The following is a 16506-nucleotide window of genomic DNA, read 5'->3' as shown; positions in this document are numbered from 1 at the left end:
GTGTGTGTGTGCTGGATGTTGGGGGAATAGCTGTTTATGAGGGGATCTTGACGATTTATTCCAGACAGCTGCATCGTTGACAGGCCATCATTAGCAGAGTGATTCCTCAGGTTGTTTCATTCCCCGGTGGCCAAGACAAACTGCACAAGATCTTAATTGCTGGTATGAATAAAAGTTCATTTTCCAAGGGGTGGTATCATTATAAATGCAGTATAAAAGATTACTGGGAAGATGAATATGTCAAGTACTGTACCCTCACACTCACACAATAAAGAGGCTAATAAACCTGAAAGAGGGCCAGAGGGTTATTCAGGGACAATAGAGAAGATTAATGCTGTTTATCTCCAATTACAGTACATTCTTATGAACATCTAAGTTAAAAAGGGTATAAGAAAGGAGAGGAGCAGATGTAGAAAGTGACAAACGGAGACAAAGAACATCTCAAGCCCCGGACAGCGCCTCTTTTGAAAGCCTCTCTTAGGATAAAGACTATTTTCCACCTAATCTTCTCTGCGATTGTCCAAAAAATGTTGTTTGACAGATAAATGAGCGGCTGTCTGTGTTTTGGATGCTTGCAAAGTCAAAGAGTAGCACTGAGAGCCAGAGAACAGCACTGAGAGCAGAGCTGCAGTCTGGAGAATGCTGTGTGGTAAAAAGCTACCCATTATTATTGTGGTCAAGGGACTGTGGAAGAGGAGGCATTAGGACTGGTCTCTCGGGATGGGCGCTGGGAGTTTAGGGGCCTTAGTGTAATATAGCATGGGAATAATGATGAGCCATATATCTTGGATATCCACTTCACTAAATGGCTCTTTTATTCAGTGAGGCATTACTGCACAGTTTCTGGCTCTTGAGACAAAAGCTCTACAGTATCCTCGGGTACAAGTGGCACTCTGGGCTGGATACATGCTGATTGATTGAATAAAAACAGAATTCTGTGATTATTTCTTGAAAGCAAAAATCAATGATCAATGCATGTCGTAATGTGCTTCTGTGTCCAAATATACCACATTGCTGGGTCTTCCAGACTGTTCTGTGTTTTTTTTTTCTTTTTTGCAGTTTAAATACACCAACCTGACTTTAGTACGCTGTTTGAGGTGATCAAAATGCAATTTAAATACAAGGTTTTCAACAATACATATACAGATATTTTGTGTCCTTGTTTGTCAGTGTTCTATACTGACAGCAGAATAAAAGCTACGTGAAATGTTTGACTGGAATAAGTCTGGGTATGTCATGCAATGATATGTCAAACGTTGACTTGGAGAACCAATGGAAGGACTTAGAGGAAATCAACACTCCACAGCTGAGGTGACTGTTGCTTAGACCTGAATCTTTAAGGCAACGCTTCCTTTTAGGCTATGTTCAATTTGTCCTTCCTCACTCTGATTGGACCCCTGACCCCTTACACTGCACTTTCCCTAACATAAACTACTGTTCATAACTACTGATGATACACAGTACACAGTTTGAAGGAAGTTCTGCCTGGGAGAAACGTTTCAAAGGAGTCCTTTCCTACTGGCAATCAGAAACAACTCTACCCACAGCAGTAAAAACTGAGCTACCAGTAACTGTGACATTCTCATTGTATTTGTCTTTCAAGGCTGAGTTACTGTGCAACACTGGGTATCTCTGTCAACTGGCTGAGTCCCGTTCTCTGCACAGCACAGAGAGGCTATGTAAACTCAAATGTGCAAGATGCTGTAATTATGTTTGCTAGACTTGTGGCTAGAGACAAACTTACACTGTTGTAATTTGGATGGAATACTTAGAACAGTATTCTTGTAGGGTGTATGTAGACACATACGCAAACATAATTGATGCAGCACAAGGAGCACCACAGACAGGCACTGGAGCAGCCAAAGAGCCGGCAACGACAAAAAAACAAATCACACATCCACTGCTAATTGTGTTCTGGTAGAGACTGATTGCAATCATTAAACATATATGTTATCTCTATTGTTTAAAATTGAGATAAAGACCATTTATGTTTATTGTTTATGAAGCAACATTTTATTTCACCCCAAATATGCCAATTTGACCCAAGGGTTAACTGAGGGTCCCAAAAGTGAAAAAAATTCACTGTTGGCAATAGTTAACATGGATTACTTCCTGAAAACAGGCAAGATATTTTTTCACACTGGCAGGAGGCAAGTCACATTCATCATCACGACCCCCCTCCTCCGTGACCTCCACTGGCTTCCTGTTGCGGCCTGCATCCGATTCAAGACGATGGTGCTGGCTTTCAAGGCCATCAACGGAACTGCACCCATCTAGCACCAAACACTGGTCCGACCACACGCCCCTGCGCGAGCACTTCGCTCTACTACACCAGCTGGCTGGTACCGCCATCCCTGAGTGCAAACAAAGCTCACTCAGTGAAGTCGCGACTCTTTTCGAAATATGGCACCTCAGTAGTGGAACGAACTTCAGACCAATGTCAGAAGAGCAGAACCACTCACCGGCTTCCGCAAAAGACTCAAGATTGACTTGTTCAGACTTCATCTTGACCCTGCATAGCATGAGCTGCAAAATGCCCTAAATGTAAATGTAAATGAAAGTTGCTAAGAAGTGACACATCTTTCCTCTGTCTCATGTCTGTTGACAGTTGCACATGTGCAGTACTGATCGTGCAGCTGACCAGACTCAAACAACACAGAAGTAAGTGACAGTGGATACTTTTTTGATATCTTTAACATGAGTCTCTTTCAAACTCAGCGCAGACTGATGGATGTTCAAGCTGCTTGAATGAGACGGATGGAAAGACAGCACAAATCATACCATCTAGCTCGAAAATGTGGGTGAATTAACATATAGACAATATCGAAATAGACATAGAAATAGATGAAAGGAAAAAGGAATTATGTTGTTGAGAAATGGAACAGTAAAACAGAAAAAAAAAAAAAAAAACTTTGCTCGATCTGACACTGACCAATTTAACAGACACATATATTATGTGCTCTGAACCTGGAATTAGAACGTATTTTGCACCGATTTTGGGATTGGCATTCACATGTGACCTTATTAAGCAGGCCTTTACATGTTTTCCTTCCTTTGAATGGATATGATTGTTGATGTTGATTGCACTCATGCCTACATAATTTCCAAACAAATGAAGTGGCTCTGTGAAGGGTACCTTCAGCTAAACTTCATTTTCTTTCATGTATTTGAATAAAGGCACTATTACAACATCAAGAACAAAGAGGTACTAATATGCATAAAACAATGAATATCAACAATGACACCAGATCTATATTTAATTTTCAAACATTTTAACAGTTTAGACAGGAGTTAAAAAAATGCACTGGTACTCCTTTACAAAGCTTACAAAACATAATTCATATCCAACTTGTCAAATCCTGATGCTTTGGGTTTCCCCAACTCCTCAAAAACTCAAAGGTTTTGGATGTCGGCTGACCTGACCTATCCCAAAGCTGAAAAGTTGGGAAACCAAAAATATAAGAATATTAGTAAAATGAGCTTTAACAAGTAAGTCAAGTGAAAAACCCTCTTGAGGTTACACACTTCAGTCCGTCTTTTGTGTTGTCCATATAAGTCTGTATATTATATCAATTTTAACCTTTTTTAATTGTATATATGAATGATAACATACTGATTTTTCAACCACTGAGTTTTCAACCACATTTGATCTGCCATTGCACATGGCATCATTTATACTATTTAATGCATATCAGTGCATAATAACAGTTGATGTTTAAAACCTCATATATAGTGCGGTATATCCTTTGAAACTGAGAGTTAAATAATTTGAATTTGTGGTTGTTAACACCAGCTTAGCATTTATAAACATTCAACATGAACATATGCAGCTGGATAATGTTAAGTTTCATGTTTTTTGTTTCCTCCTCATGAAATTGTTTCACTGTGTTTCACATAATCAGATATTCCTCTTAGAATTGTGAATGAGGTTCTCTCAAGTAGCAGAGTAGATACAAGTGAATATATTTTATGTTTTCTACATTTAAAAATGCTAAAATATGTGAGACAGAAAACTGTGGGGCAATACAACATTTATTCAAGTTAGTTGTATTATTTTTTTGAATGGAATGGCCTCCAGTACCATAAGCACTAATCCCACTGGTGATGCAAAACTCACAGTGCCTTCTACAGTATTGCTTTTGGTGTATTGTAATCATAATTAACATACGTTTAAATAAATGTTTAATATCTCATTGGGTTTTTAAAAAACAATCAAATGATTAATCTTAAAAAAATCACAAATTGTGATTTAACATTCACCTCATTAAAATGCCAGTGTTTTATTTTATATTCGGACCAGATGATTCAGACCAACACCATTTTCTTTTATTTCTTATTTCTTTCTAGCTAATGTTATGTCTACTCTATTAGTTTAGCTTACTTTAGTTTAGTTAGCATAAAAATATATTGCTTGCGTATGTAAAGGCAAATATGGTTGAAGGAGAAGGAGCCCCAGAGGGCTTGTGGGTAAATCATTATTCCTGCTGTTCACAAAAGCCACAATTTATTCACAGTTCTTAATTGCTGTTCATAGTCTTGGATGTGGCCCATATCCAACATTAATACAATCTGACAGCAACATTCAAAGGAGAAGCCTGTGCAGAGCAACAGTAACAAAAGTTGACACATCTGCTTCAGTTTCCAGCATATTTTGGTTACAGTACAGCCTGTGCCTTCCAGTTTTTACTGAATTGTGACATCTCCCCAAATAGCAATCAAATGAGACATTTGGCATTCTTTCCATTGCTGGGTCTCATTGTCCTTCATGCCAGTCAGTTTCCCTCTAGGACTAATAAAGTGTACCTCATCTCATGCCAACATCGGCTCAGCAAAGCTACGGAGATGATGACAGTTGTCTCAAATTACTGATTTTATCTTAATCCATTTTCAGGGCAGGTAATGAACGTAGTACTAGTATTCTTTATCACTAGTATTTTGTGCATACAGTATGGCTAGAAGAAAGATACTCACTATACACTGTGACTGATGAGCTGTGTACAAGTAGGAAGGAACCCCGGTTTGAACTTCCCTCTCTCACTCCCTCTTTCATTTCTCACACAACTGTTTTTGTCAGTTTTAATTGATCAAATATGTGCAGCACCATGAATATCTTAAAGGTCAGAGTGAAGATGTGCACCTCTAAATTTTAATCTGTATTGACTTTCCCCCTTTTTATGATGGCCAGCTTTTCATTCAGCCCTCCAGTGAGACTGTTTGGAGCAACGATAAACACCATTGATTTCTGAAGGCACATCTTACCTAACACTTCTTTTCTAGTGTGACCCCAGGCCATAGACTGCAGCAACACCCGTCATATTTACCTGAGATAATGTTTTGTTTGCCAAACCCAATGGTTAGGCCTTACCTTACACGACTTTTCACTTATAACATTCAGAGTTAATGTAATAAAGGCTAAGGCCTCTGGAAATATTAACTGGTTTGGGTCAGCAGGTTCAGATATGATTTCAGTCAAAGAGTCAGGGCAGGAGAGAGTATCCTCAGGTCAGTGAGCTTTATTGTAAGATGAGCAGAGGACATATATGTGCTAAGAGCAGAATGAATATGTGGACGGATATAGCTGTGTGGCATACCAACGAGAAAATACGGCATACTTTCAAAGCAATACGGCTTTTTAGTTTAACCCTTTAATCCACAAGCTTGAAAGATAATCATAGAAAAGCTCATTTTGCTGGAACTGAAGATATTGCACATTAAGACACATTACAGGATAAAATGGTAACTTAGCTAGCAAAACATGAAAAAGCAACCAAAACTACTGAATGAAAACATTATAGGGATACGAGGACAACTGCTTACATTATCATAATTTTTTTTTCCACAGAAAAATTCTGGACGAAATTGCCCAGACTTCTCTCTTTTTTTTATACTTTTACAACAACACATCCTTACACCAAAATAACTGACTAGTCCGATTGCTAGTTGTTCTGGTAACTGTGGGTTTTTTGCATGTTTGCTGTCTTCATTTAAGACTTGTTAGATGCATTGTCTGTCAGTAAATTTGTTAGTTAAAAGCATATTGTTGTAGAACACCATATATTTCTTGAATTTATTGTGAATTAAGGGTTTTATTTGATGACCTATTATTGTAACTAAACTGGTACAGTATGTTTAAGCTAATTTGTAATGCCAAAAATTACCTCCATTTACTTACCTTGACAATAAAACTATTCAGTTAGATTTAGACATTGAATCTTCTTGGTAAGATTGAGAAAACAAGACCATTTAGTTAGGTTAACACACTAGAACTTCTACGTTTTCTGATGAGGACTGGGTGTTCAATAGGACGAACAAGAAATACAATGCAACATAAAAGTCAAATTGGTTTGTTTATTTCCATTTCTTCTGCATAGGGTAGCAGCTGGTGAGGATGCTGACCTTTCGCCTGAGACAGCTTCATCCTCAGTCTTCTGGCACAATATCATGTGAAGTGCATAATCAGACACGTTTTACAAGATTCTAAAGTGACAGCTTAGGACAAAAAAATAAATCAGCTTCTACCAGTCTTTAACCAACTCATGGACCATAGCTTAATTAGGAAGTTGATAAAATATGTCACTGTCAGTTGTCTTGTAATTGTTTCAAAAATTGGTTCCTTAATTAAATTTCAGAAGGTAAATGTTCTTCTGTCTCTGTAAACGTCCTATGTGTGTATCCTCATCTGCCAGCTGCCACAATGCAAATGCACAATTCACAAACAATAAACCAAAGCAAATCATTCCCATCTGCAAAGTACAATTCTTAAACTTAACAGTTATCATTACTGGATAGAACAGAGTGTACATATATATTTATGTAAATATAGCGAACATTAATGCTAAAAGAAAAAAAAACATTGTCGAATATAATTCCAGTTTGTTCTGCACTCACGAAACCTTTATATACCGTTGAAGCGGTACACCGAGTGCAACCTGACAGGTCAACACGGACACTGACCAACTGTACATCGTATGAGTAATGTATATTAATGCGAGTGGTAAATGATAATCAGTGTGACATGAAGCTCCCTACCAGACCTTAGAATAACAGTGATTACACATCGTGGGAGCCCTCAAACCAGCATCGCTGCACGCCAGAAGGTCAGTGAGTGAATATTTAAATCTCATTAGCATGTTGAATGTCTATTGATGTAGAAATGCTTCATCAACAAATCATGGAATACATGGAATCCTTTAACATTACAGATCAGAATGTGAGAAAACAAATTGAAGTTGGCAGCCATTCCACTCTGTACTAAACAAAGCTGCAGGGCTGTGATTACCGGCCATATGTGCCAAAGTACAAAATATTTAACTGTATTAATTATTAGTAGTCGTAGTAGTGTCATTATTATTATTATGGTTTTATCATGATGTAAAAATGCCAACATGTACAATGGAAGATTTTGCTGTAATACTCTGTTTCAGTATTATAGGAAATAAAAATAATAAAAAATGCACCAGAGAACAATGCATTTGCTATCTTTTTTGAAACAAAAAATAAATAAATACATTTCCATGACTATTGTGCAGATTATCATTTGATAATAAAAAAAAGACAGCATTAGTGTTAGGCACACCAATCCGGCACACTTCTTTCTTTCCATATTACTGTAAAGACAAATGTACAGTATTATTTATTAAAAGACCTGCAGGTACAGAAGCACTGTGCCTTGGAGTGCACACACACACACACACACAGCTGCTTTGCATAACTGAAGGACTGTGAGAGAGCCTCGCAGCGCAGTGCATGCGCATTGACCTGTCAATATACAGATGTAGTGCCAGTCAAAGCTGCCGTTTTCCCACACTGCAACTTACATGTATAGGATACTCTGTTATTTCTAATGCGAAATGTTATTCTGGTTCAGAACATCAGTTTGTTTCAGTGGTCTGGATGGATGCTGTCAAGAAAAGGTCCTTGATACAAGCAGTCGATTTGACCTTGGGTGGTGTGGAAAAAGCCAGTGTGAAGTTTAGACAAAAAATCCTCTGGGCTTGGTTATAGAATATTGATGGCAAACATGTCAAAACTTGTACTGTGGAGATTTTTGTGAGATAGACAAATGAGCAGATTTGCTTGACGTTGCATCACAGAGATGACACTTTTTGATATTATCAAATAAGTCAAAAGAAATGGTGTGGAGAGAGTCAGACGTGACCATAATGTCAAATCGGTTTGAGAGACAGAAAAAAAAATGTCTGAGGTTATGATAATACATAATAAAAAGAAAGTCTTTTGAAAAATAATCTGTGCTATTCTATTGATGAACCAGAGGCGGAGCTGCTGCACGACGTTTTCCAGCTCCCACCCAGGGGTGTCCTAAATGTTAAATGTGTGTTATCCCATGACTGAAGCCGTAGATCCGTGCTGGCAACATTTTAAAGAAACTCTTGAGTGCTTTTATGTCATACATCATTATTCACAGTGAAGTGCGCTCAGGTAATAGACTGGTCCAGCCCTCTCTCTCTCTCTCTCTCTCTCTCTCTCTCTCTCTCTCTCTCGCTCACTCATTTTTCCCCCTCAATTCCCAGCTCAGGAGGAATGTGCCGTGATTGATGAAAAATCACTCCAAACTGCTTTAGAGAACTTTTCATTCACAACAAGGAAATTGGTCTTTTCTCCTCTGCATACTCCATCTTGGCCCCCAAACGGTGCAGCTCTGCCCACCTCACTGCTGAGCCTGACAATAAAATGATGATTAATATTGGCCTGCATCAGCATCCAATTACAATATCCCTTTGACTTTGATGCTATAGACAGCTCGCAGAATGAAATAGATATATTTTGATTTTTGATGGTTAACTATGACAACAGTCGTGCGTGAATGAAGTTGGATAATTTGTTCATTTATCAATCTGTCACGTATCGACTCGTTGGAGAATGTCATGCTTTAATGGCTCTTTAGAGTTTCTTGTATCTCAGCAAATTTCCCTGATAACTAAGACATGAGTACTTGTCCCATGAATACTGATTGGCATTAATGTCAGTGGGCTAGCACCACACATGGTCTGTGTGGGCTCACAGGCTATGCTATACTTTTTGAGTACTGAGGGAGTACATGGCTGAAATTAAACCCATAAAATAGAGGTCGTCATGGGTCCAATCCAAAATGGACCTCTAGAAAACCGTCCCTGATGTGTATGAATTATATTCAAGAGGAGACACTACAGCTTTTTTTTTTAATTTTAGGCTACTTTATTCCCTTACATCTCCTTCAGACTCGTGGAAAAATACTATCCAAAAAAAAAAAAAAAAACAGATTTGAGTTCAGATGTTTTATCTGGACATTTATGCAACAACAGTGCATATTCAATTAAACACATTTAAACAAATTATATTACCATTGAAATAAACTGTTTTAATATTAAAGTTTCATGGTGATATCATGTTGACAAATATGTTACTCTAATGTATTTCCCCTTCGAATTTTGTACTTAACAGTAAGAATTATGAGACACTAGAGGGGCTTAAACGGGATAATTATTTTCTGCATTTTGTGCATTTGGTCAAGCTTAGATTTTATAATAAAAGTTGGTTATTGTGCAAACTAAGAATTAGAAATAATAGCCTAAACCTCTGTCTAATAAAACACAATTCTTAGAATTTTTTAAGTCAGCTTTTTTTTTTTTTTTTATATATATATATAACTAATAAACTGACAGCAAAAATGCATTTCTTCTTGTTTTGCCCTGAATATTGTCTGCAGTTTATCTCCTCAGGCTGAAAACATCCTTAACAACCTTCACCAGTAAGGTAGAGCAATATGTATGTAGTCTGAGAGGTGAATCTCATGGCTGAAAAAGAAGAAGGGGAAAAAAAAAAAAAAAAAAACAGTCAACAAGGCACTTGCTGCTACTCATTAAGAGTACTACTTTGACCTGACGGTATCTCAGCTGATCATATCAACATTATCAGCTCCGATCTTCGCTCATCTGGAGTGCAGTGGCAGGAGAGAATTAAGTAGGATGAAACAATGGGACTGAAAAAAGCAAGGGGCAACGTCCCACCCACCCCCAGTGTGAGGTCAAGATGTAAATGAGTCTGCTTGGATCTACATCCGTATTATATAGTTAATATACAAACACAAGACTTGACGATACAGCAGGAGACTAACACACAGCGGTGTATGCAAACAGCTCTGAGCACCGATTCAGTTTATTTGGATCTGTTAGTACATTATGGATGGTTTTGCATGTTTAATATCTATCAATGCTTCAGCCTCAGTCAGTGCCAGTCATCTCCTAAAGCAGCCTTATTGTAGATTTTGTTTAGATTTTCAAAATAAAATTTTTACAAAAGTGATACACCCTCCTTAAGATTGAGTGAATTTTCTATAAAAACACCTGCATGTATGACTTTTGGTAAGTATGATTCTTTCATTAAACAATCCATTGCCCTTATAGTTTCTGTGGCAGTCCTTCACATTCTCACTGTGTATGACAGATGTCCTGCTTACAAGTATTTCCTAATTGGACTGAGTCTTCTTTGTGACACTCACTGTGTTTCTGAAAAGTATGAGGACCCTCAACTTTATCACTTTCACTGTGTACTTGTCAGTGAGTGCCGGAATCAGGATGGCTTTTAGGTTGATACACTCAACGCACAAAGACACCAGAAAGCAGGATTCACAGATCACTCAATGGTTTTCCCACCATTCAAAAGCTAGAATGAACTCCAAAAAAGCATCATCATGATGTCTTTGCCAGACTCAAGTCTCTGCAAGTTAATTTTCATAGCATACTAAATCAACTGAAACCAGTGGACCCCTGGAAGGTAAGAAAAACACTCAAACTGAATCAGAAAACATTTGCACAGATGTGGGATATTTGCAGTTTGGAGTGTGTAGATGATTTTTTTTTTTTTTTTTTTTTTTTCCGTTACAGCTCCAACAGCTCTGCTAAATTTGAAACTGGGTGAGCAGTGTTATTTTTTCTCAAGGAAAGAATCACTTTCAAAAATTACAGCACCACTTGCATAAATTGGGAAATGATTGTCAGGAATATCATTTTGAACAGATAATAGTGGGCTGATTGTGTGAGACCACTTGATGGTCCTTTAAGCTTTTTCATGCACTTCAGTGCCATACCGGTTCAGATTCTTGTAGGGAAAAACTAAACAATGTAATATTTCATCACCCCTTAAAGATCATAGGCGGGCAGGGAAAAAGGCCCACAGTTGACCTGCTGTTTTAAAAGATCACAAGTATAAATATCTTAATAATGACAGCGCCCTCAGAGTAATTTCCATCAGAATTATTTTCTGTCTGTCTTGTTACCAGATCTATGTGTCATATATATACTGTAATGACAACCAGAGGAGCTTCTTTTCAGTAGAGATTTCCCCTGATGCTAGATGAGGCTTGAAATAAAACAAATCACGTTTAAAGCTCCTCTTAATTACCCATAAATCAACGATATCAACCCTCTCCTGGTGCTTTTGCAACCTTGGATGAAAAAAAAAACACACGATGCAGCGGCTCTGCTGCGATTGTAGCAGCTTTCTCACTCGCAGCAAAAAAGCCCTGCATCTTGTCAATTTGTTTTCCAGAAGCCTTTGGGAAACTCTGAGTTTTCTCCCTAAAGAGCTGTCATGGCCCTGAGCTGGTTTTATATGATATGAGATATATTTCACCAGTCTATCGACGTGGTACAACCCATCTGGGAAGCAGGACCTGCTCTGTGCTTGTCTTCTGTGCCTGCCTCCTCCTCTTTCTTGTACATTTCCAGGGACTAGCCATGATGAGAACACTGAAAGAGGGAATTTGTCAATGTATCAAATATGTTGAGAGGCATCTGAGAGTGATGTGCAATTACACAGACACAGAGAGGGGGAAAACATGTCTCTGGAGTTGCAGTGGGAGGGAAGAGAGCGAGGAACTTTTTCTTCCCTGCACAACTTTTTATTCTTTGTGACAGAGGAGAAAAGATACAGTGCCATTATTTCTCAGCTTATAAATACTTTATGCAATTTTACCCGCCCCTTATTTGTTGTTGTTTTTTTTTTGTTGTTTTGTTTTGCTTATGCAATATGCAAACCACCAGGTTATTTATGGCATGTTGTAAGTGATAATTGTGTAGGATCCTCATGAGAGGTGTTTCATCAGCAGGTAGATGTTAGCGCCACAACATTTGATTCGGTTTGCAGCTCTACACATCTTCATGTCCACGGTGGCCATAGTAACACTGGTCACATTATACTTCTGCGTTCAGTGTTGAGGCACAAGGTGTGATCCCCTCAGCTTAGAGGTCACTTTGCATCTCTGAGTCAACCATTTGTTTTTCTAACCCCCATAACCTCCCCAATCAGCCTCCTCCTGAGCTGTAAGCTGGTCAAAGTCATCGAGTTAAAAGGCAGACGGAGATATGAAAACATCTCAGACCCGGCGTGTGACAGTTTGTTTTGAAACATGTATAGTAGTTACCGGGAACATCCAATGGGAAGTGACACTTGCCTGCAGCGCTCTCCGGGCTCCCTACGCGGTCCGCAGCAATCCAAAAACACAACCACTCTCCAGAGATTACTGGCAGGCGCGCAAACAAATAGACCAAAGAGATTCTGCCCTTGAAACAAGTCACGTCTCCTTTGATCATTATTACTGTGCAGACATGCAAATTTTTTTCAGCTGTATGTTCAAAGATTTCAGCCTAATTGTTTCAGTGCACAGCATCAGGTATGAATTCATCCCCAATTTACCTGAATGCTACACTGACCGCAAAAGCTCCACCTGCTGCAGCTTAAGGCAACACATGCAAATATATCAAACACAAGTGAAGGGAAGTCCTCTGCCAATTTAACCACAGTGGTGGGAAAGAAATAGTGCACGGGCAAAACGAGAAATTCACCCTCCATTGTGATCAACATGAAAGTGGCATAACCTAAAATGCTGTAAATACACACACACACACACACACACGCACACATACACAACATCCAGAAACACCCTGCAGATTCAGACAGCACAACCAAGTACACACAGCATGAACAAGTACACACAAAACCAAGTACACACAACACAACGATGTACACACAAGATGACCAAATACACACAACCAAATGCACAAAACACAACCAAACACACACAACACAAAAAACACACAAAAAACAAACCATATACACACAACATGAGCAAATACACACAAAATCAACCAAGTACACACAACAAAACCACATACACACAATATGACCAAATACACATAGCACATTCAATTGGACACAACATGACTAAATACACACACAACAAACCAAATACACACACCACAAGACAAATACAACACAATCACATACACATACACACAAAATGATCAAATACATATAAAACAAAGCAGATACACTAAACACAGCTAAATACACACATACAGATACACACAAAAAAACCCGCAAATACTGAAAAACACAGTCAGATACAGGAGTGAGCTGGAGCTGACACTATGCATTTGCGATCAAAAAGGATCATTTTTCTGTCAATGGTCTGATTGCGTGGTTCAGAAATCATGGCACATGATTAAGAAGGCAGCGAATAGTCAGCCACGGCCGCTCACACTAAGTCATGAAAGTAACAACAAGAGCCACTACAAGGCTTGTTGGTCTGAACTTGTACGTCAGTCTTTATTGGTCCCTGCAAACTTTTTGGCAGGTTTGCCAAGTCTGCTTACACATATCGTTAGTCACAGGTTGCGTCTGTGCTTGCTTCTCATGTGTACTCTCTTCTTTGGGCTAGCTCTCACGTCTCCTGTCTCTCCTGTCTGAAGACGCACAGAGGCTATAGCTCGTCATGCTGTGGGATCTGACAACAGCCCCACTCTCTCCGCGCTTCCCCTTATTATGTGGTGCTTGATATAGTAATGATATTATTACACAGCCTAGTATTAGGTTATATTGTGATTTATTGTCTAAAGTAATACATTTGGCTACTGTTATCACAACCATGTTAAATGATCCTTGTTCTGGTCATTAAATGCAACTTCTTTACTTTCATCCTCATTGATTGGTTTAATTATTTCCCATTTCTTGTTTGCCAGTTGGTTTTGTTCAAGTTCCTGAAATTTCAAAAGGAAAACAAATCACAATAAAGATATTACAAGGTCTAGTAGTTTTGAAAATGGTTAATGATAATTAAAAAAAAAACAAAAACAAAAAACAACCATACATATACTGTGCAGTATATACAGTGTACATTCATCAATTAGACTGTCTCACATATTATGTAACGACTGCCTGCTTCAGATTTTTTTAAAAAAGGCAGTTTTCTTCTTTTGGGCATGTTTCCATGTACCTGGTTGCTTGTTTCTTTCACTCGATCTAGCAGCACTGCTTTCTAGTCTTTTTCTGTGCATCCATTGCAGCATTTCTGTATACCGCACATGTGTTGTAAAATTATAAAAGATCTCTTTGCGTATGTTTGCTTTAGTTGCAGTTGGCGTCGAGCCATCTCAGGATTCAGTCAGGAGCAGACATCCTGGCAGACTGATGACGAGAGTGTGAGAATGTGTTTTGGAAGTGAAACACCTTACTTTGCATCTTGTTTGACTCACAAATTACAACACTGCTTTTTTGACACTTTCTCTTTCAGCACTGTTTGTCATGATGATTTTCGTCACTCAATGGCAGAGCCTTTGTCTGAGAACTGGAGACTCGTGTTGAAACCTCACCCTCGTTGGCAATTCGTCACAAAAATGAAAAATTGGAGTGAAGAACACAAGTGAGTGGTCCTCATCCATTACTCTGACTGCCTTTTTCTATTTTTTGCCTTTTCCTTTGTACATCAGACAAATACAAATACATATGTAATTGATTTGATGGCAAATCTGCAAGCCAGATGTCTTCTCTAATCCATCATGGTTATGTGAGTTTCCAAGTCAAATGTTGTGCTGTGGTGTCCTACTTTCCTCTCCTCATAACTCGCCTCTGTCGTCCAAACTCTGGATTCTTTATTACCATCAGTCTGTGATAAGCGACGCCATAATGGTTCAGAAATCAGCTTCGTAATTCAGTTGGTTGCAATAATCACTCTGCACAGCTAATGTAGAACACGCCAAAACAGTCTGATAATGATCTTATCCATCCTAGATGTCTTGATGCCGGGAAAAGAGCAGCACAGTACTGAAGGGTTTCCACATCACGCTCATTATATTACATATTGTCCCAGCTCATCTACAAGTATGATTATCCTCTTTGCCCTTGTGTTGCAGGAACCATATAAATTATCTTATCAGTGTCATCTGATTATCATTGACAATGCTGTGATGTAACTCGCACACACTTAATATGAATAATTCATTTACATTTATCTGGTTTACGTATGGACCTTTGCTCCGAGTCACACCTGAATATTCACGTGTGCTGTCTGCAAATCGGTGGAAACTTATTGATCTAAATGCGTTAAGACCTGGAGGTTACATGAGGAGTTGGCCGAGCTTCAGAGCTTTTGTATTCATGAAAACAATTTGGGCAAGAATGACAGAGCGCATACCTCCGCCAAGGCCAAAAGTCCCCTTTAATTCAACCAAACCTGCTCCAATATCAGACCGATAGCCCTCTCAGTCTAAAGTTTGAACAATTGTAACTGTTTAGCCATATTTTAAGATCACCAGCTGTGTAATGAACCGCTAGGAAAACAAAACAGTGCGGATGGAGTCATAATCTGTTTTGTGTTGTGGATGGATAGTAGGTGGAATTAAAGATAGGCAAAGTTTAAAGTCAAGCTGAACTGAACATTTAAGATCACATTCACAGCCATGTTGTGTACCTATTTAAGGATACATGCCCCCCCAAATTACAACAAATCAATTTCTTTGTATTTCTTATTGAAATCCAGTCCCTGTAAAAAACAAAATGTCATGTTTGCTTACATAAGCTAGCATGAAGAAACCAATTTTAAAATTAACATTCCTGAAATATACGTAGGATTGTTGTAAAATTCAAAGTCACAGTCTGAAAGTCTTTACCAAACAGTCAGCAGCTCTGTAAGTGCTTCTGTGATTGCTGTATAGGAGTTTAAAACGAAGAAAGTGAGGCAACAAATAAATCCTTGATCCGTCCCTTTATCAAAGGTTAATGGGCTCTATGGGTGAGACCCATCCTCCATCCAAGTTTCATGGGGATCTGTTTGGTAGTTTTGTGTAGCAACCAACCAACCAGCCAAAAAACTGACATGAGTCAAAACATATCCTCCTTGGTGGAGGGAAACATTTCTTTCAGTACACAAGCCGTTGCATTTGAAGTATTTGTACACAGGTTACCATAGACATATTCGATAGGGGAAAAAAAGGAAAAAGTGACACAGCTGAGGGTGCTTATTCACACACCACTTACACTGTATAATTACAGCACCTACACGCTGCAAGGCCCTTAACTGTGTTGATACTTGACCACAGCGGAGGCAATCTGTGATTAGCCAGTTGAGAGGCTTGACCAACCACTCTATATGTTGATGAATACATAGACACACAGCAGTTGATGGATTCAACTCTGTCAGAAAGCTTCCATTCCATCCTGCTCCTACTTTTG

The sequence above is a fragment of the Acanthopagrus latus genome, chromosome 4 (assembly GCF_904848185.1).
Source record: "Acanthopagrus latus isolate v.2019 chromosome 4, fAcaLat1.1, whole genome shotgun sequence".
Taxonomy (NCBI): Eukaryota; Metazoa; Chordata; class Actinopteri; order Spariformes; family Sparidae; genus Acanthopagrus; species Acanthopagrus latus.
This window is presented reverse-complemented; position numbering follows the sequence as displayed.